General features: G+C 32.3%; 1 protein-coding gene across 9 annotated transcripts in view; it reads right to left on the reverse strand.

Moving 5' to 3' along the window:
* LOC145296946 (choline-phosphate cytidylyltransferase A-like) overlaps positions 1 to 21112 on the reverse strand; it is a 241808-nt gene that overhangs the window by 8877 nt on the left and 211819 nt on the right. The window lies entirely within an intron of this gene.

The raw sequence follows: 21112 nt of genomic DNA on the forward strand, positions 1-21112 counted from the left end.
TAGATATTGCACAATCATCATTGGGTTCAACATTGTACATTGTAATTTATTTTATTTAATAACTAGCATTTCAGCCCGGCGTTGCCCGGGTGTTTGGAGGTGTATGCTGAGCAAAAAAAAAAAAAGAGTAAATTTCTTTTTTAATTTGACCCCTATTATGACCCCTTAAAATTTATAGTTTCGGGCTCAAATCACTTTATTAAGTTAGATCCAGGTTCAAGGAACCTATATCTAAAATTTCAAGTGTCTAGACCCAAAATTGTCGGAGGAGTTTGGTAGAGTTCTTAAAGGTCAAATCGTTGAAATTTGACCCCTTAACAGCCAAATTTCTGGCTGACACCCGTCACATCGATTTTCCCAAATCTCAGTACCCGGTATTTCAAATTTCGAGTCTATAGACTAAAAATTGATAGAGTTATTGCGTAGGGAAATGTACACAGACAGACAGACAGACAGACACGTTCACTTTTATAGATATATAGATTTGCGGACTATTATCTAGTTGTTGTTTCACAACGTTTCAGTCAATTATTTCTCTGGCCTTCGTCGAATCCTCCAACTACATCCACAGCCTTTTAAAGTTGTAGTCATCTCATCACTGGCTTTGGGTGGGATTGAAACCATTACCTTCAGACAATGCTCACCTTTCACATCTCTATCCACTACACCACAAACACACACACCTATAAACAACCAGGCAACGCTGGGTATCCCCTGCTAGACTATAATATAAATCTCACCTGTCTGTTTAAATGTATGTATGAATGTATGTTTGTATATCTCGCAAAAACTTTTGATAGAGGTGACAAATTTTCACGAGATCAGTATCATTTTGAAGCTCAACCCTTCGGACGACAAATATCGAAAAGTTGTCCAAAAACATTAATTCCTTCACCCTCAACTGGGCACTTGTACAGGGAGGGTCGTTTTTTTTTTTTTTTTCTGATATTTTTTGCAAGTCATTCAAAGCTCGCATAAAAGGTGTTATTTCGACCGCACATGACATCACAACCACGGTAGGCTCATCGATAAGATTTTTTCACCTCTTTTTTCTCTGGAATTGTAGATATTCCACATCTCTATCCACTACGCCACGGGCCTCGAAGGGCAATCAAGGTTGGACTTTTTGGTCTTATAAATCCAATTTTATTTATATTTTGTTCTTTATATATATAGACTAGCGGGGGTACCCAGCATTGCTGGGTGTTTGTAGGTGTGTGCGTGTTGGGGTGGGAGGGAGATCCAAACCCTATGTTAAACTTCTTTTGAAAAATTGGAAAAAAAAAACAAAAAACAAAAAAAAAAAAACGAACGTAATGTAAAAAGAAGAAAAAGTAAAAGAAAAAAAAAACTTGTTTAAAAAATTGGAAAAATTTTTTTAAAAAAGTCTTGGTAGGTAGGTAGGATCGAACCTGGAACGTTGAAGCGAAAACCTTAATAAGTTACCCGCTCGCCCACAAAAGGAAAGTAACTGAAATCAATTTCAATTTAACGTTTATAAATGGCAGGTGCGCAGCGATTAATTAGGTCAAAGGAAAGTAAATTCCGCACTTAATTTTAACTGCGGGATAGTTCTTTTGAGTTTGTTTTTTACCCAACTTTATCTGGTTTTGTTGGGGAAAACTAGCTCCCCTTTTATTAGGGGATTGTCCAAATATAACCAATTGTCTGATATGACGGTGAAAACCGACACTGACCAACCATCCAGTTTCACATCAGTTTCGCTTTTATAAGAAAAAGCTGAATCAACAAATCTAAGGGGTGTATAAACACTTCTAAGCAATAGTAACCCCCCTGAGAAGCCCGGTGACAAAAGCTTTGTTGGACATACACAAACTCTCGCGCGTATTTTGCCATGCCATATATATAGATAGATAGATGGTAAAGTGACTTTTGTACCAATATTTAATGTGGGTGGATTAAAAAAATAAATTTTCAACATAAAATAGATTAAAGGTTAAGTTAGAAATTAAGCTGACTTGTGCAGAAAGTTACGTCATGGCAGGAAGTCTACATGGCAAAGAAGGTAAATAGATTCCATTTCTTGAGCATACAATGTAAAAATGAACAAACATCTTTTTTTAGGCTCTTCCACCAGATGATGGCCAAGAAAATGCAATCATCTAGATTTACTTGCAGTAAGAAACGAAATATACCAACAAGAAAATAATTTGTCGCTCAGAGCAAATAATGGAGTTTTGCTTTGCTGCTGTGCTCATGATAACTAAAGAGAAGAGAGATGACAACATGTTAACAATAAAGGGGGGGGGTAAAAATTGGAAGACAACATCATTTGAAATATGCTGATAAAAATATTCAGCTATGTCACTTTGCATGTGTGCACATTTTAAAAACCATCTTTATCAGTAAAATTAAATCTAATACATAAAAGGCAAAATGTGTGTGCATGTGTGTCTTTGTATTTCTCGCAAAAACTTTCGACAGAGGCGACGGATCCTGACAAAATTGGTACGTATTATATCGTGGGATGCGTTAGGATCAATATAACAAAATATTTTACCGCATGGTGTCCAGCCTTCACGTGGGTATGTTTGCAGCACGTGGTGAAAGAATGGAACAATTATGAACAAATAAGAAAATCACTCGCTGTTACATAACGATATACATTTATTATGGAGACACACTCACACGTGATGACAATTCAAGCATAATGATGAAAGATTAGAAGTTCAAGTATGATAACTGGAACAAACGGGAATGCTATTTCTTCACTTTTAAAGTCACTGTGTTTTCCCTCCACTGTCTACTTCCGGTTGCTGATCTCACAAGAAATCGCAAGAATTTAAAGTTTAGGACTACGGACAAAAAGGGTGGCAAGTCTGTCCAAAGGAGTAAAGAGTTAATCCCCTTTGCATTATACTTTTGTATCATCCTAAGAGTATCGCTTGAAAGCTCCGTCCTTTGGACAACAAATATCCAAAAATTGGCCAAAAGCATTTATTCGTTCACCTTCAACTGAGCAGTTTTTTTACAAGGAGGACGTCGCTTTTTTCGCTGACATTTTAGCAAGTCATTGTCTTCTTTTCGATTGATTACGCTTAATTTCAACGTTCCAAACTTCCGGTCAGGCGATGGAGACATCGGTTAGATGTCACATTCTTTTTAACCTTTTCTTTTTCTCCTTCGTGTTACGGGTTCGAGCCTGCCTGCTTACTATGATATTTTTACCCCCCTCCCCCCGGGTTGCTTATTACACCATTTACACATATCCAAGTACCCCCCTCTAATGTTGTTTTCATCCCCCCACATTTCCCACTGGGGTTTCTTACTACACCACTTAAACACCCTTCGGACGACAAATATCGAAAAATTGGCTAAAAACATTAATTCCATCACCCACAACTGGGCACTTTTCTACAGGGAGGGGTCACTTTTTTCGCTGATATTTTTGAAAGTCATCTCTTTTCGATGGTTTAGCCTTAATTTAAACCTACGTCATTTCCGGTTCGGTGATGGCCACCCCCATCCATAGCCTTTGTAGATGTTTTAGTAGCGAGGAGTTCTTTTTACAGGGTGAGAGTACTGGCCCCACGCCCAACCTTCCCAGAAGGTACATACAGCATCTAGCCTTCCAAAATGGTCACCCATCTGGTACTGGCCAGGCTCAACGTTGCTTAACTTTAGTGATCTGGTGAGAACCGGTGTGTCAACGTGATTGTGCATAAATCACAGAGGTGGTTCTGCACAAAATCCTCAAGATACTAAGAGCTTTAAGATTATCTTTGATGTTGTCCTTAAAGTGTTTCCTAGGTTTATGTTGTGGACACTTTCCCTGTATAATTTCACCATAGAACAGGCACTTTGGCAATCTCTCATCGTCCATCCTTGTTAGATGTCCAGCCCACCTCATCTGGTTGCATATAATCAACTTCTCGATACATGGTACGTCAGCTCGCATGAGAACATCCATATCAGGTATAAAAGAGCTTCATCTGATGCCCAGAATTGCAGGCTTTTTGAAGATTATAATACTATTCTATGGTTAAAATTTTATGACAATTGGTAAAAAGAATCTATATTTTCAAACCAATAAAATATGCCCAAATTTGCTTACATTTGTATAGTGTCCTGCAGGCCAACTTCAGTTTTGTTGCTTCGGTTGTCTCCCCTATGGCCTTGCCAGGCCACTAATATATGTGTGTGTGTGTGTGTGTGTATAAGAAGGTTGTAGCACTGTAGAATACCGAGGTATTGAAGTGATGTGTAAACAAAAACAGACAAACGAACGAAGGTCTTGTTGATTTCATATATCTTTATATATCTATCTATTTTTCAAAACTAATCACATATATAAATCAGTAAGTATGGACTTACTGTTTAATATGATCAGAATGTAAAATATCTTTGATATTTCGAGATAAAATCTCTTTTTCAAAATGAAAATAAATCAAAATAATACTATAAAAACAGAACTAAAGGTGGGATGAGGTTAGCTGCCAAGTAGAAAATAGAATTTATGTTTCAAATCTAAAAATTAGTTTACTATTAATTCTCATGTTCTTGCGATTACTATTATTTGCATGTATTAATATATAATGTTTGTTTATTTATTATTATTTGCATGTATTAATATATAATGTTTGTTTATTTATTATTATTTGCATGTATTAATATATAATGTTTGTTTATTTATTATTATTACTCGCCTGGGTGCACGGTGTTGCCTGGGTGTTTGGAGGTGTGTGTTGAGCAAAAAAAAAAAAAAAAAAAAAAAAAAAAAAAAAAAAAGAAAAAGAAAAAAAAAGAAAGTGGTGGTGGTGGTAGGCACGGAGGCTACTAACCACTAAGATGCAATTCAATTTAATTATTTCCCCAAAATACGTTGTCCTTATCCAAATTATTTTAAAACGTTTGACATTTTCTTTTTTAAAAGGTAAATAACTCTGCATTCATCCATACAAAGTTACTTTAAAAAAAAAAATTTTTTTTCATTAAATACTTCAAATGGAAAAATTGTTTTTTTTATCTCTACCTACATATATATATATATATATATATATATATATATATATATATATAAATGTGACTTTGTCTGCATGTGTGTTGAACAGTCTCTACCAAACTACTGTTAATTTTGGTCTATAGACTTGAAACTTGATGTATAGGGGACCAGGATCTGCAGAACAAATTCGATTTAGTTTTTAGTTAGTAAAATTAGCTGCTGACGGGTCAAAATTGAAAAATTGGAACTTGATAGACATAAGTCGACTGAAAGTACTCCTCTACACGTGTGCAAATATACATTTATATGTAGAATTGTGTTTATTTTTAAGTTTTGATATCCATCTGTCTCTAGATCATAAGGCAGTGAATACCGCTGGAGAGTTAAATGTTTCGGTTTTGATCATTGCTGATGACACCAAAGTCATGTTTTTTGGTGCAAGTCTATAAATGGGCCACAAGTAATATTTGTTACTATAAGAATCTGAAAAAAATCTTTATAATGTACGTACTTGTCACTGCATGAAAATGTCATATTCCAAAAATTACGTAAATCGATCAAGTAGTTTTTTTTTTTATTTAAGAAAATCAAATATTATCGGACGTATTAATCGAAGTTTCGCCATTCCACCATCTTGTTTGAGAGATAACGCCACTAACGACACCTAGCAGATATATAGGTCAACAAGGGCAGAACATGCAGACCATCGAATATTTTATCAATCAAAAAGGGTTTTTGACATTTACGAAAAAAACAAAAAAAAACTAAAAATAGTCAATGGTCTGCCCTCCACGTTCTCTTTATTAAAAGACACATTCTCTTTATTAAAAGAAGCCAATTTATTTATTTATTATCCCTAAAAATCGTAAAATTTGTTCTTCCTTAAAACAAAAAAATTTGATTTTCTTAAAAAAAAAAAAAAAAAAAAAAAAAAAAAAAAAAACCTACTTGATTAATAAAATATTTGTGTGGTAATTGGGAAAAATAACAACTTTGTAGTTAAATATTTAGAAATTTATAAAGAATCGGAAATTGAATCGAAATCAGGAATTTAATGCAAAATTTGTATCGAAATTGGGAACAATATTGGAATCGTCCCATCATTACTAATTATGGGCCATAAAATAGAATGTTATGTATATGTATATAGATAAAACAACATATGCGTCATGACCTTGTAAATTTGTCATATATATATATATACACATGCACACACACAATACAGAACATCTGATGAAGCAGGTTGGATGATCCCCCTGCGTCTGCCAAGACAAACTAATGCTCTGTATTCACTAAAGGTAAAAAAAAAATAAAAATAAAATAAAGATTATATTTTGCTCTACTTCAGTATCGAGCACTTTTTGATTCTTTTTTTTTTAACCACCATACATTGGGTTTTACCTTGGGTTATATATACCTATGATTATAAAAAAATATATACTTTTAATGTATATATTCAATAAATTTTTTTCCAATTGCCACAATTAAGCTCAATAAAAATTCTGTGAATCAAATATGGTGATATGTGAATTAAATGTTCTTTGTGGGTTCTGAATTCCAACGTTTTTTTTTTCCAGAAATATACTAACAAATTATAACGAGCTTTACCACGACTATCGTAATAGATGAACTATTAACTAACGCAATTTAGTCTACTAACGTTATGAACCTTAGTTCTGTGAAATCTGGTCACGTGTCCCTAATATTTTTTGGGGGGTTAAATTTTTAACATGGCTACACAATCCAAATTGCCACGAAACTATAAAAAGGGACCGAAATTTATATTTAAAAAAAACAAAAAAATATGACTTTGTCTGCATGTGTGTGTGTGTGTGTGTGGAACAGTCTCTACCAAACTACTGTTAATTTTGATCTATAGACTTGAAACTTGATATATAGGGGATCAGGATCTGCAGAACAAATTCGATTTTTTCCATTTCTGAAAGACAAGGAATTACATTACATGTGGATGAATGCAATAAAAAGAAAAAATGTCACACCATCTCTATACAGCAAAGTGAGGTTATGAAATATTTGAGACTAAAAAATAAAAAAAAAAATTTTTTTAATTTAAAAAATGCGTTATTTTAAATGTTTATCTCTTTCTTATTCATAGTTTTTTTTTTTTTTCAGAACACATTTAAAAAAAAAAAAAAAAAATGAAATTATGGATATAAAAAAATGATCTTGGATGTTATGATATTATGTAGAAACTTATTTAATATGGCGAATGTGTTGTAAATATTCTGTACTTTCACCTAACAATTTAATAAAAGAGATGTAAAACTTGAATTTCTTGATTAAATAATTCTAAAAATGCTGGTATTTAATTAAATTCTACAACAGATTTTTGTAACGTTTTAATATTAAAAAATAAAAAAAAAATTAAAAAAATTTAAAAAATGCGTTATTTCAAATGTTTATCTCTTTCTTATTCATAGTTTTTTTTTTTTTTTTTTTTTTTCAGAACACATTTAAAAAAAAAAAAAAAATGAAATTATGGATATAAAAAATGATCTTGCATGTTATATTATGTAGAAACTTATTTAATATGGCGAACGTGTTGTAAATATTCTGTACTTTCACCTAACAATTTAATAAAAGAGATGTAAAACTTGAATTTCTTGATTAAATAATTCTAAAAATGCTGGTATAAACAAATTTTGTCGCAATTAGTAAAAAAAAAAAAAAAAAATCAGAAATGGAAAAATTCAAACTTTTAATTAAATTCTACAACAGATTTTTGTAACGTTTTAATATTAAAAATAGCCATGTATATAACTTTAAATATTTTGGCTGATCAAAATCGATTATTTCTTGTTGACTCTTGTGATGAGGGTCACATTATTCAGCAAATTGAAAAAATGCTGGTATGGAGTTCATCGAATTCCCTTATAAACAATTTTTGTCGCAAAGCGAACGACAATATTAATAATAAAATATGAGAAAAAGAAAAATTCAAACTTTTAATTAAATTCTACAACAGATTTTTGAAAATTTTTAATATTCAATGTTTGAAATATTTCTGCATTGGTAACTTTGTTTATACTAACATTTGTTTGAATTTAATTTTTATTAACTTATCCTTTGGTTTTCAGTTAAACTAATTTATTGTTCGTTTTTCAGTTTTGATTTTTAAAAATATTATTCGCTTTGATTTTAAAAAATACTGCTGTTCACCTTGATTTAAAGAAAATTTATTACTTATTTTGATTAAAAAATTATTTATTCTTCGTTTTAATTTTTTAAAAATCGTTAAATTTTAATATTTGTTCAGATTTTGTGTTTTGCAACATTTGATTGTCATCTGCTTCAAACGTATGTAATCTCACATGCATCATTTTATTTATTTATATCGAATAAACTTCAGTTTCACTACAAATCAAATCATTTTGTTTTTAATGTAATTTATAAGTAAATGAAGAACGTATTCTAATCTTTAAAATCCATAATTCAACGAAATGTTCAATTGATTTTATCGCATAAACAAACAACTTTCCCCCTTTCAATTTTTTTTTTTTTTTTTTTAATTAATATTAGATGAGTTTCAGCATTTGTTTGTCTTTTTTTTTTTACATGGAGGTCACCACTTATCAAGGCCCAGAAGCTACTCGGGGATAAGGGTTATTGTGCGTACAGTAATTAATGAGGTAGTGTTGTATTATTCGTTAGTATTGGAGATTTGATAAAGTGTCATTACTTAAGGCGGCGGTTCATCAGGAATTTGTTTATGTTGGACTTGAAGACATCCAAGTTGAAGTCAGGAGACAAACAGGCAAACGGCAGAGAGTTCCACGGGCGTACAGTTCTAAGAAAGAAGCTTTGTTCATGGAATCTACATTTTTATTTAGGCACAGATAAGGAGTGGGGAAAATTATTGACAGTGGTTTCAGCTAGACGGGTGTTTTTTGTGAAAGATTGGCGAGGGGGGGGGACCAGAGATTGGAGCTCAGACGAGCACTTGCCATAGAAATAATGATAAAACAAAGACAAGCTCGCAACATATTCTAATCTTTAAAATCCATAATACAACGAAATGTTCAATTGATTTTATCACATAAACAAACAACTTTCCCCCCCCCTTTCAATTCTTTTTTTTTATTAATATTGGATGAGTTTAAGTATGAATCATCGTATTCTTTATCCTTTTTTAAATCCAATTTTGTAAGTTTTCCATAAAAATTTCTGCTCATTATCGACAGTCTAAGTGTTCCACATATCTTGCTTGTTAGGACCTCGACGATGACGTCACTTTCCAGCTGACAGGCCATCTCTTACGATGGCCATGGCTTTACCCTTATGACTTTTTTTCTCGTTCCAATTTTTATCTTTTTCAGTTCCAGAAAAAACAAAAAAAAAAAAAATCTCTACCGTATTTTTTTTTTCCTGAGGAAAATAAATCTGTCTCTGATGAGTTGTTTGGTAATTTCCACTATCCAACGAAACACGTGTAAGACACTATACTACTAATAAAATAATACGAGTGTGGTACAAACACAGCTTTGATTTAGAGCTTTTTACTTTTGATATGATGGATACTCTTGTAGATTTATGTATGAGATCTGCACAAAAACTAAGTTATCCGAAATCCACACAGATGATTTGTTTATAGTGGTGCACACTGTAGGACCATCTACATGTTTTGGTACAATGGCTAAATTGGTTGCCATGGACAGAGCAGACAGTACACCAAGTTTTATATTAGAATTTTCCTTCTCCTAGATTAATGAAGATAGAGGGTGCATCTCTCACAGTATACTAACTTGGAAATTTATACATCCCAGCACAGCAAATACAGCACTTGGAATTCCCAAATGATCACCCAAGGCTCATCGTTGCTTAACTAAGGTGATCGAACGAGAACCGGTGTATCAATGTGATTATGCCATATATATATATATATATATATATATATCCTGATGAATCCTAGCGTGGATGAAATGTGGAATATTCTGAGTAGCTTAATTGCCATATATATTTTATTACTATATATATATATATATATATATATATATTTGTCATCCACATACAGTACTGTTCCGTTGTATTACAACTCATCACTGTGGTTAGACATACACCTTTCCCCAGCTGTGGATCAGGCCACGAATCAGTGCCGTAAATATTTCTTGACTGTGTATTAAATCCACACTCGCCCATCGCATGTATATACATACATACATTAAATGAAAGATGGAGAAGTTATATATAACTATCATCAGAAAAATAAGGAAAAGTTAAGGGGAAAACTAAGAAAAAAAAATTTTAGGCCATGGCATTTCAAAGCTAAATACTTCTCATCAGAAGGTCCAGAATTATCCAAAATCCAAACATAGAAAAAAAAAAATGACTTAATGACATTTAGATATGAAATGAGAATGAAGGAATAACTTTTATTCTTCATCTTTCATTTAATATTATGGTTTGCTCCTCTTAATAGTGTTGAGCTTTTCTCATATTGATAAGTTTTACTTTAAGATTTACTCTTCGATAACAAACACAATATATATATATATATATATATATATAGCTTTTTAATGTGAAATTTAAAGCTGGATGTAGAACATCAATTTGGTTAATTTAAAAGCAAACCTAAAAAATTTATATATCATCATTAAAAAAATATAAGAGACATTCCAAACATACTGATAGCAAGTACAGCACACCATTGGTGGTAATCCTAGAAGAGCCATGGACGATTGCAAAAGAACACTGTGTGTTAGTACAAATGTTGTCCACAAATACATATTTTTAAAAATTTTCTAATCAATTTGTTCAAGTTGGAGATAGGGCATCCTACCAGATGTCAGAAATTCACCTGCTATCTCATACTCCAACTGAGAGATTTTTTTTAACACTGTCACCACCCCTTGAAGTGCAATTGTTTTAATCTCTCTTGCACTTGGTTCACTGGGTATACACCAGATACAAGTCTCATGTGATGAGTAAGTGTCATTTTATGTCGGAAAAAAGAAAAGAAAATCATTGAATTAGAAGTAATACAGGCCTAAACAAATTTTCAAATCCAGCATCATTTTCATGACTATATGAACCCCAAAGCAGAAACATTTAGCCTACTAAAGAGTTGAGTTTTTTTCTAGATCTGACATTGATATCAAAAGACTAATTTTTTTATTCAACAATTATTATAGTGAACTTCTTAATATACTCAGTCATGGATATATGAGCGACTACATGAAGGTTAACTAATTTGCATATTCCTTCGAAAAAAAAGCATACGTTAGTTATTCTTTTTTATGGTTTCTTATCTGATGATTGGTTTCATTTCACTATTATGCTGAATTCTATTTATGCATAGTTTCTACATTCTGCATAATTGCATAGAATTTAATATGAAAACCTCTTAGCACAGAAATATTTTTATCACTCTCTCATATATATATATATATATATATATATATATATATATAATTATATTTTAAAAACAATATGTATGCCGCTCCCCATGTGGGGGTACTAAGTTGATTAAAGGGAAATTATTCCCAACTTGCATTTAAGTAAAAATGCATTTTCGTAAATATTTGAATTCATTCAAAACATATCGCAAAAACAAATAAAATAAATATATATATATATATATTTGTAGTCACTGACATACAGTCTGTTTCGTTGTATCACAACTCACCAGTACCGCTAAACTAGCACCTCTCCCAAGCCGAGGATCTTATCAGTGTGTGTGTAAAAAATCTCTACCAAACTCCTCCGTGAATATTTTGTATACAGAGTTAAAACTTGACATATAGGGTATTTGAATCTGCAGCACATTTTCGATTTGGCTTTTAGCCGAAAAAAATTGCTGCTAAGAGGTCAAAATTGAAAACAAAGCAGTTGACTTTGGCAGATTTAGTTGAATAAAACATTACTCCTGCTGTTATTTTTGTGCATGCGCAAAATGAAACATTTATAGTTCAAAGTCACTAAATTTTTAACCATTCGTGTCTATCTGTCCGAAGCTTTCATGGTAATGACACAGGAGAGATAAATAACGACTAAGGCTGAAGAGCTAAACATTCTGGTTTCGATTCTAGCGGATGGCACCCAAGTCATATTTTTTTATAACTTTTTAAATCATTACTGCACCTTGGATAATCTTCAATAGAGAATTGACTTTATCATAAGAAACCTGCATAAATTAAAACATAATATTTATGCATATACTATGAGCGGGCAATACTGGTCGACCTGCTAGAGATTCTTAAAAGTCTCCAGTCAAGGAAGAAAGAAACCGGGAGAGAATTCCGCAGTTTATAAGTCCAACAATTAGAAGATTTTCTAACATTTAGAAACTTCAACAGTGAAGAAGTGGAATTTTGCTGCTTGTGCCCTCTTGATGTACCCACGTGCTATGAATTAATCAGATCACATTCCATTAAAATACTTGTAAAACAGGCACAGGTATACAACACTGCAGTGATGAGACAGAGGTTGGAGCTTGGCTGATAGTGTGCAGCCTATTTGATTGGATTGTGTTTAAGAGAGAAACACTAGTGGCAGATGTGGCAACAATGCTCCAAAAATTTTTACAGTAAAAAGACATTTTGATTTGCTTCTAAGAGTTATTTTTCAGTATATATATATATATATATAAATCCATCTTCAAATCAATTCCTGTATGTGTGTGTGTTGTTTTGGATATAAGTTAGGATACATCTATAAATATAAAAGTGAAAATGTTTGTATGTGTGTTCGCTTTTTCTGTGTGTCTACAAAAGGCTTCTTTCAGAGAAGCGGTCGGTCAGTTCACAACTTTTTAAAACTTTTTATATCACATACAAATCGTAATATCTCACACTTAACAACGAAGCTTGCCTGTCTATTTAATTTGCTCGATTTCGGGAAGATAAATATTCAATATTTGTCGCTCGCCGCATGTGGGTTAGTCTTTTTCCTATAACATCTTTGCGGGGGGAGGGAAGGGGAGAGCGTTCAGCAGTAAATGAATACTATCTCGCAGTCAAAACTTGACCTCATTTAAAACGGGCACCTGCTAAATCCAACTAATTAAATAAATTCAAACGTGTTTCCATTAGCATGACGCGGTGGGGCAATGGTTAATATTGCACTTTTTTTTTTTTTTCACACTTTAATTTACAACTTTGCCTCAACGGTTCGGGTTCGATCCTCATACTTACTTTTTTTTTAACCCCCCCCCCCCCCAAACACCCGAGCAACGCTGGGTACCCCTCGCTAGTTCGATAATAAGAGAGAAAAAGCTGTGCGTGCATGGTGTCCCTCTGGTGCTGCATGCGAGATGACGCCACAGGAAATAGTGAAGAAATGATGAATGTGAGAAGTGTGAAGGGTCAACGTTGCCTTCATATTTTCGCCAAGTTTCAGAAAAATCTAATGGATGGAGCAAAAGTTATGGGGTAAAAAGTGTCATCTTTGGCAATTTTAGGGAATTTGTGACCCCTTTTGAGATCCTGGTAACACAGAATCCCACTGAAAATGGACAAACAATGCAGTTTCACACCTTAAGACATGTATAGTTGAATTCAGCATATGGAAAACCACTATATAGACATACATATCAAGTTCTTGAGTAATATGAAAAAAGAGCTCCAAAAAGGCATGCTAAAGGTCCCAAAGGGATGCGAACCAGAATTTTGCCAGGGTCACCCATACTGAATTTATATTAAGAACAATTGCCTCCACATTTTGGCCAAGTTTCAGGAAAATCTAATGGATGAATCAAACACTATGGGTCAAAAAAGTGTTATTTTTGGCTATTTTGGGGGCATTTTTGACCTCTTTTGAGCCCCTGGGGATGCCGAATTCCAGTGTAAATGGATAACGGCACAGTTTCAGGCCTTAACACATGTATATTTGAGTTGACCACCGTGAAAAATCACGATATAGTCAGATATCAAATTTTTGTTGAGAAATATGAAAAAAAAGAGTCACAAAAAGGGGCGTTTTTAGCAATGAAAGACCCCGGGGACGCGAACCAGAATTGCCAGGGTCATCCATACTGGATTTACATCAAGAATAGGTTCCACATTTTGGCCAAATTTCAGAAAAATCTAATGGATGAATCAAAAGTTATGGAGCAAAACGTGTTATTTTTTACCATTTTGGGGCATTTTTGACCTCTTTTGGGATGCAACGGGAATTTATGCAAAAAAAATTTTTTATGGTGCACATCTATTAAATAAAATACAATTTGTGACAAAATTTCAGGAAAAACTAATTGATGGCAATCGTCCGGACTAATGGATGCACGGACGGACGCCACTGAAAACATAGGTCTCTCTCCGATAAATCAGGGGACCAAAATTATAAATACTCAAGTATCTGTACTCCACAAATTTATCCACCACCACCACCACCACCACCACCACCACCACCACGAAAAAAAAAAAAAAAAATTAAGGAAACAAACAAAAATAAAAATAAATAGAAAACAAAGAAAAATAGAATAAAACAAAAACTAAATTCAATTGAATTTTGGCATAAAAAATAATTTATTTAAAAAAATATTTTTTTTTTTTTTTTTTAAATTTCATTAATATTTCCAGTTTATAAATAAATTATATTTTATTAAAGTTTTATTCAAAAATAAAATATAATTCTCGTCCCAATTTTGCGTGTCCTCGTATTCGGTCTTCGTTCCCTACAAACCTTTTCACGTTTCATGTTTAGCTTAGATAACAGTTTGACGTTCAGACCAACATAAAACATTCGGTCACGGATTCAAATCATCCTGGTTCTGAAGACGGTAACAAGAGCGCAATTTATTTACACCAATTATTAGGTTATTTGCCATCAATTTCACACTCATATACTCACGGGTTGGGGTTAGGGTTAGAGTACATGGGGACCCAAAACTAACGAGTACAAATAATAGACACGTAAAAATAATTGACAAAAAATTTAGTTTTAATATATAATATTTCCTCTATCATATTTCTCATAGTGTGTATGTTTGGATGTATTTTTATTATATTCAATAATATCTTGTTTATTTTAGGATATAATTTTACATCTTATGGCTAAGTTGGTAAACATAGGAAAATAATTTTTCAATATATTATATTTCTCTTAGTCTGTCCGTCCGTCCGACTTTTTCTCGGAAACTACCGGGACAATCTGGCTGAAATTTTGTATGCCCCTTTGTTACAATAAAGATGCAGCAAACTAAGTATCATGGTATCTGTTTGAAGCACAGTTAGGGATTAATACATATTTAATGCAAAAAATGAGCACAAATTTAACCATATTCGACCATCGATTTGGCATAAGCCAGTCATTCTAAGTTTATAACTTTTGCCAGTTTTTAACAGGCTAAAAAGTTTAATATATACAATCATTTCGGTTGGATTTAAAAAAATTGAACTTAAATAGCATTTAAGATGACAAATCAAACTTTGATTCTGACTAGCCAATTTTCATTTGTTATAATACATGTCACCACAATTTTTTTATTTTATAAATTATTCAGTCCGGCCTAGACAACTGGTAATATGAAACATTCTTAAGTAATCACCTAAGAATAAAAATTAGCAAGAGTGATAACTCTTATTTTAAATTAAAGTATATAATATTCGTTGTTGATTTACAACTTAATTTTATTTCATTTTCTGTATAAGTTTATAAATGTGCAAATAAATAAAAAATTAAAAACTAAACTGACTTTCCTGGATCCAGGACAACACCAGATAAGTAAAGCTAGTCTTTTACATTAACTTTAGCTTCCAATTTAAAAGCGACAAATTAAATTCATTTTTACTTTATTCATTTGACGAAATGTGAAACAAAAAACAAACAAACAAACAATAAGAAATGTTATTTTGTTTGTGAAATTAGACATGCAATTTAGAAAACCCTGTGGATTACATGTGGTCCATGGACCGCAGTTCGTCCATTGCTGATATGTGATTCAAGGTGACCCCCCCCCATCCCTAAAGTCCCCCTCATTGCATCGTTAATAAAATTCATGATCATTTCTGTAATCCAACTATATGTGATATAAACTTCAGTCTATGCCTGACTCGTATACCAAGCTTCAGTAATAAATATCGAGTCTTTCTTTTATATATCATTTATATAGGAATCTTTTGAAATTAATAATTTGTGTATTCATTTTTTTTTTTTTTTTTTTTTTTGCAGGCAGCTCTCCTCATCTTCATAGTTGTTTCACTGCAAAGCACAGTAGATAGAGGCATTGAGTCTCTATGGTTCCAGGTGAGCATTATCTGAAGATAGTGATTTCAATCCTACCCAAAGCAGGCCAAAGGATTAGTTGGCCAAAACCTGGTGAGACAACAACAACTATGGAAGGCAGTAATTACTACGAATACAGTTACAAGACTCAACATTCATGTTGCGATTAATCACCTGAAGAAGGCCAAAGGATAAGTTGGCCAAAACATGGTGAGATAACAACTGTGAAGATGTGGATAGCAGTTTTTCTTTTGTCGTCATTCAATGATAAGCACACCTGCGTACAACTTGTAAAATTGTCAACAACTCTGACACACTCTGCCTCTCTGGACCTTCTTCAGATCAGAAATTGCCTTGAGATTGTTTTGCTAGATATTATCTTTGAGATAGGAAGGGTCCAATTAAAGTGAAGTCCATTCAGGACCACACCTCCTACTGATGAGATGATCTCCAAAGTGTCTCCCCCCTGATATCATTGAATAGTGGCAGATCAAAGACTGTTGAACTTCAAAATTGAAACTTGGTGGACAAGCAAAACAGAATAAAGTTTATTTTTACCAAATATGGTTGGATTACAGAAAGGATTGTGAATTTCATTAACGATTCCATAGATGCCAGTTTTTGGTGGCCACCCTGCATAAGATGATGAAAGCAAACAATTACTGGTGCTGACTCTGGATGTGACGGGTTCAAATTCTGTCTTGACTAATATTAACTTAGTAAGGAACCTTAAAATAAATGCCGCTCAGAATTTTTTTTGAAACACTTTGTTGTTGTATAAAATCGTTTAACATTTTTTTTTTGACAGAAATGTATTAACGTTAATAAAAAAAGTTTATAAACCTCTAACACTGACTAATTGTACATCTTCCACATCTTTAAACCATCAATCATTTGTTTTTGTTTTTATGAAATTAATAGATATTTTTCTTTGTGTTAGTCTCGAGCTACAGCGGGGTCTGCAAGAATGGAGTTTTATCTCTACTTGACACAAGCACAGGCTTGGTCCAAATCCAAACTAGTTTTTCAGGACTTTGTGCACGATGTCTGCCCATCTCATCGGCCTTACCTTTGATCATTTTCCGACGACTTTTAATGAAAAGGCAAGTTTCACGATAATGTCGTTGTTTGGCTTTAACACATGTCTAAACTATCCGAACTGCCAATCGGTCATCTTGTTATCAATTGTTAAAATGTCATAATGCATTCACTTAGTAAAATCACAGGCTTGGTTTGAGTGAAGACTAATTTTACAGTAATTTTTGTGCGGGACGTCCCCGATCTCATCATTGATCTTCCTCTCGATTGATTCCTGATGACTACTAATTTATAAAGGAGTTTCACAACAGTGTCATCATCAACCCTCAATACATGTCCAAACTATTTGAGCCACCATTTCTTCATCTTGCATTCAATTAGCACAATTCCTTAGCACTTTCAGACGTCGTCCATTACAAATATGGTCATGCAGTGTAACTCCTGAGATCCAACTAAGCATTTTAGTTTCCGCGATGATGGACCTTTGCACGGCCTTCCTTGTTATCAGAAAGCACTATAAGCTGTCTCACAATACTCCAGTAGATCTTGCAATCACAGAGGACACGAGTGGTGGTGTGTCGTTTGAGCCATGTTGCATTGATAAGTGCAGTGACTGAGAATTAAATATATATAGGTTTGATTGTTTTGTTTTATGGCATATCAACCTTTTTTGGGTTATTTAATGCCGAGTCCAATTATTTTGGAAATAGTATTCATATCACATTCAATTATTTTGGAAATAGTATTCATGTCACATTCAATTATTTTGGAAGTAGTATTCATGTCACATTCAATTATTTTGGAAGTAGTATTCATGTCACATTCAATTATTTTGGAAGTAGTATTCATGTCACATTACATTATTTTGGAAATAGTATTCATGTCACATTCAATTATTTTGGAAGTAGTATTCATGTCACATTCAATTATTTTGGAAATAGTATTCATGTCACATTACATTATTTTGGAAGTAGTATTCATGTCACATTCAATTATTTTGGAAGTAGTATTCATGTCACATTCAATTATTTTGGAAATAGTATTCATGTCACATTACATTATTTTGGAAATAGTATTCATGTCACATTATATTATTTTGGAAATAGTATTCATGTCACATTCAATTATTTTGGAAATAGTATTCATGTCACATTCAATTATTTTGGAAATAGTATTCATGTCACATTCAATTATTTTGGAAATAGTATTCATGTCACATTCAATTATTTTGGAAATAGTATTCATGTCACATTCAATTATTTTGGAAATAGTATTCATGTCACATTCAATTATTTTGGAAATAGTATTCATGTCACATTCAATTATTTTGGAAATAGTATTCATGTCACATTCAATTATTTTGGAAATAGTATTCATGTCACATTCAATTATTTTGGAAGTAGTATTCATGTCACATTCAATTATTTTGGAAATAGTATTCATGTCACATTACATTATTTTGGAAGTAGTATTCATGTCACATTCAATTATTTTGGAAGTAGTATTCATGTCACATTCAATTATTTTGGAAATAGTATTCATGTCACATTACATTATTTTGGAAATAGTATTCATGTCACATTCAATTATTTTGGAAATAGTATTCATGTCACATTCAATTATTTTGGAAATAGTATTCATGTCACATTCAATTATTTTGGAAATAGTATTCATGTCACATTCAATTATTTTGGAAATAGTATTCATGTCACATTCAATTATTTTGGAAATAGTATTCATGTCACATTCAATTATTTTGGAAATAGTATTCATGTCACATTCAATTATTTTGGAAATAGTATTCATGTCACATTCAATTATTTTGGAAATAGTATTCATGTCACATTCAATTATTTTGGAAATAGTATTCATGTCACATTCAATTATTTTGGAAATAGTATTCATGTCACATTCAATTATTTTGGAAATAGTATTCATGTCACATTCAATTATTTTGGAAATAGTATTCATGTCACATTCAATTATTTTGGAAATAGTATTCATGTCACATTCAATTATTTTGGAAATAGTATTCATGTCACATTCAATTATTTTGGAAGTAGTATTCATGTCACATTCAATTATTTTGGAAATAGTATTCATGTCACATTACATTATTTTGGAAATAGTATTCATGTCACATTCAATTATTTTGGAAATAGTATTCATGTCACATTCAATTATTTTGGAAATAGTATTCATGTCACATTCAATTATTTTGGAAATAGTATTCATGTCACATTCAATTATTTTGGAAATAGTATTCATGTCACATTCAATTATTTTGGAAATAGTATTCATGTCACATTCAATTATTTTGGAAATAGTATTCATGTCACATTCAATTATTTTGGAAATAGTATTCATGTCACATTCAATTATTTTGGAAATAGTATTCATGTCACATTCAATTATTTTGCAGAAGATTTTTATTCTTCAAGCTCTTTGTATCTTCAAACGCCAGTTTGTAGTGTTTTGTTTGGTTGTTTTATAGTAGATTTTATCGTTTTTGTTCCCTGTCCTGCAGAACATGAATGAGTTTTGCAATAGGAGAGGGAAAAGGTTCAAGTATTAATGCTTGGTACATTTTAAGATGGGAAACCAGTCAGGAAGTGGGAGAGATAGAAAGAGAAGGGGAAAATGGGAAGAAGGAAAAGGGGGAAAAGGTGGGTTGTTTTTGTTTTAGATTTGCAGAACATAATTAAGTTTTGCAAAAGGAAGTAGAAAAACAAAAAGCATCACTGTTAGGTGCATTTCGTCTCAGGAAGCCAATATCGTTAGACAGCCTGATCTGGTAGCAACAGTAAATTAATATATAAATGAATAGCTAAAATAGACCAACGTTGACATGTAACACCACAATTACGACTTAAATTTGCCATAGATTAAAATCACACTTCAAAAAAAAAAAAAAAAAAAAAATCTTTATAATGTAGTATGTAGTCATCACAGAATTAAGATGTCATATTCTAAAAATCATATAAATTGATCAAGTATATATATTTTATTTTTTTAACTAAGTACATGAAAATTGATGATTTTTTAGCGATTTTAATACTAACCGTATACATTATAAAACTGATTTTGATCCTGATAATTCAAATTTTCTCCCTTTTATTTATTAAACATGGTCGATCAAAATCCTATGCCTCTCTTCGTCATAAAATTTAATTTTCTTAAATTTACTGTGTGATTCTACATAAGCACCAATTTGTTTGTTAAACTATAAATTTGATTTAAAAGCAAAAAACAAAATATATATTTGCATAACAACATCAACAAAAAACAAGTGCAGCGTCACAAACAAATTGATGTCATAATGAACTAACCTGTCGTATTATCAAGCTCCCCTTCGTGATTTTGTCTGGATCATTAGTTGCTTGTCCAGCCTTCATCTTTACATTTAGATACAGATAAAGTTCAGCGGCAGGGAAAAAGATTTTAGACAATTGGAAGCAATATCGGGGTAAGCAGAGATACTAAAATTTGAATATCACTGATGCAACATGCTAAGCAAGTTCTTCACAACTTTTTTAAAGGATCCAGTGTATACGATTAATTGAACAAAAGTTGTAATTTTAAACACGGAGGTGAAATTCTGTATTCATACCTTATCCACCGGTATTAAGGCGTAAATGACCACCATAGATGGGATACAATTTGAACTCTGCAGAACCAATGCCGTAGTCTAGCATTGTATCCATTAAGACTATTACTCCCCCCCCCCCCCCGCCCCAGCCCACCTCATATTTTTGAAAAACATATTCAAATAAAAAATGACAATTAAAAGAATTGTTTTGGCATCGGAAAATAGGCACCAATTTTTCGGATTCCCGATTAATCGTCCCAACACACACATTATATATATATATATATACATACACACACACACAAAATTGTCCTGTATCATAAAATGAACTAATGGTCTAT

The sequence above is a fragment of the Euprymna scolopes genome, chromosome 17 (assembly GCF_053919585.1).
Source record: "Euprymna scolopes isolate OS-2025 chromosome 17, ASM5391958v1, whole genome shotgun sequence".
NCBI lineage: Eukaryota > Metazoa > Mollusca > Cephalopoda > Sepiida > Sepiolidae > Euprymna > Euprymna scolopes.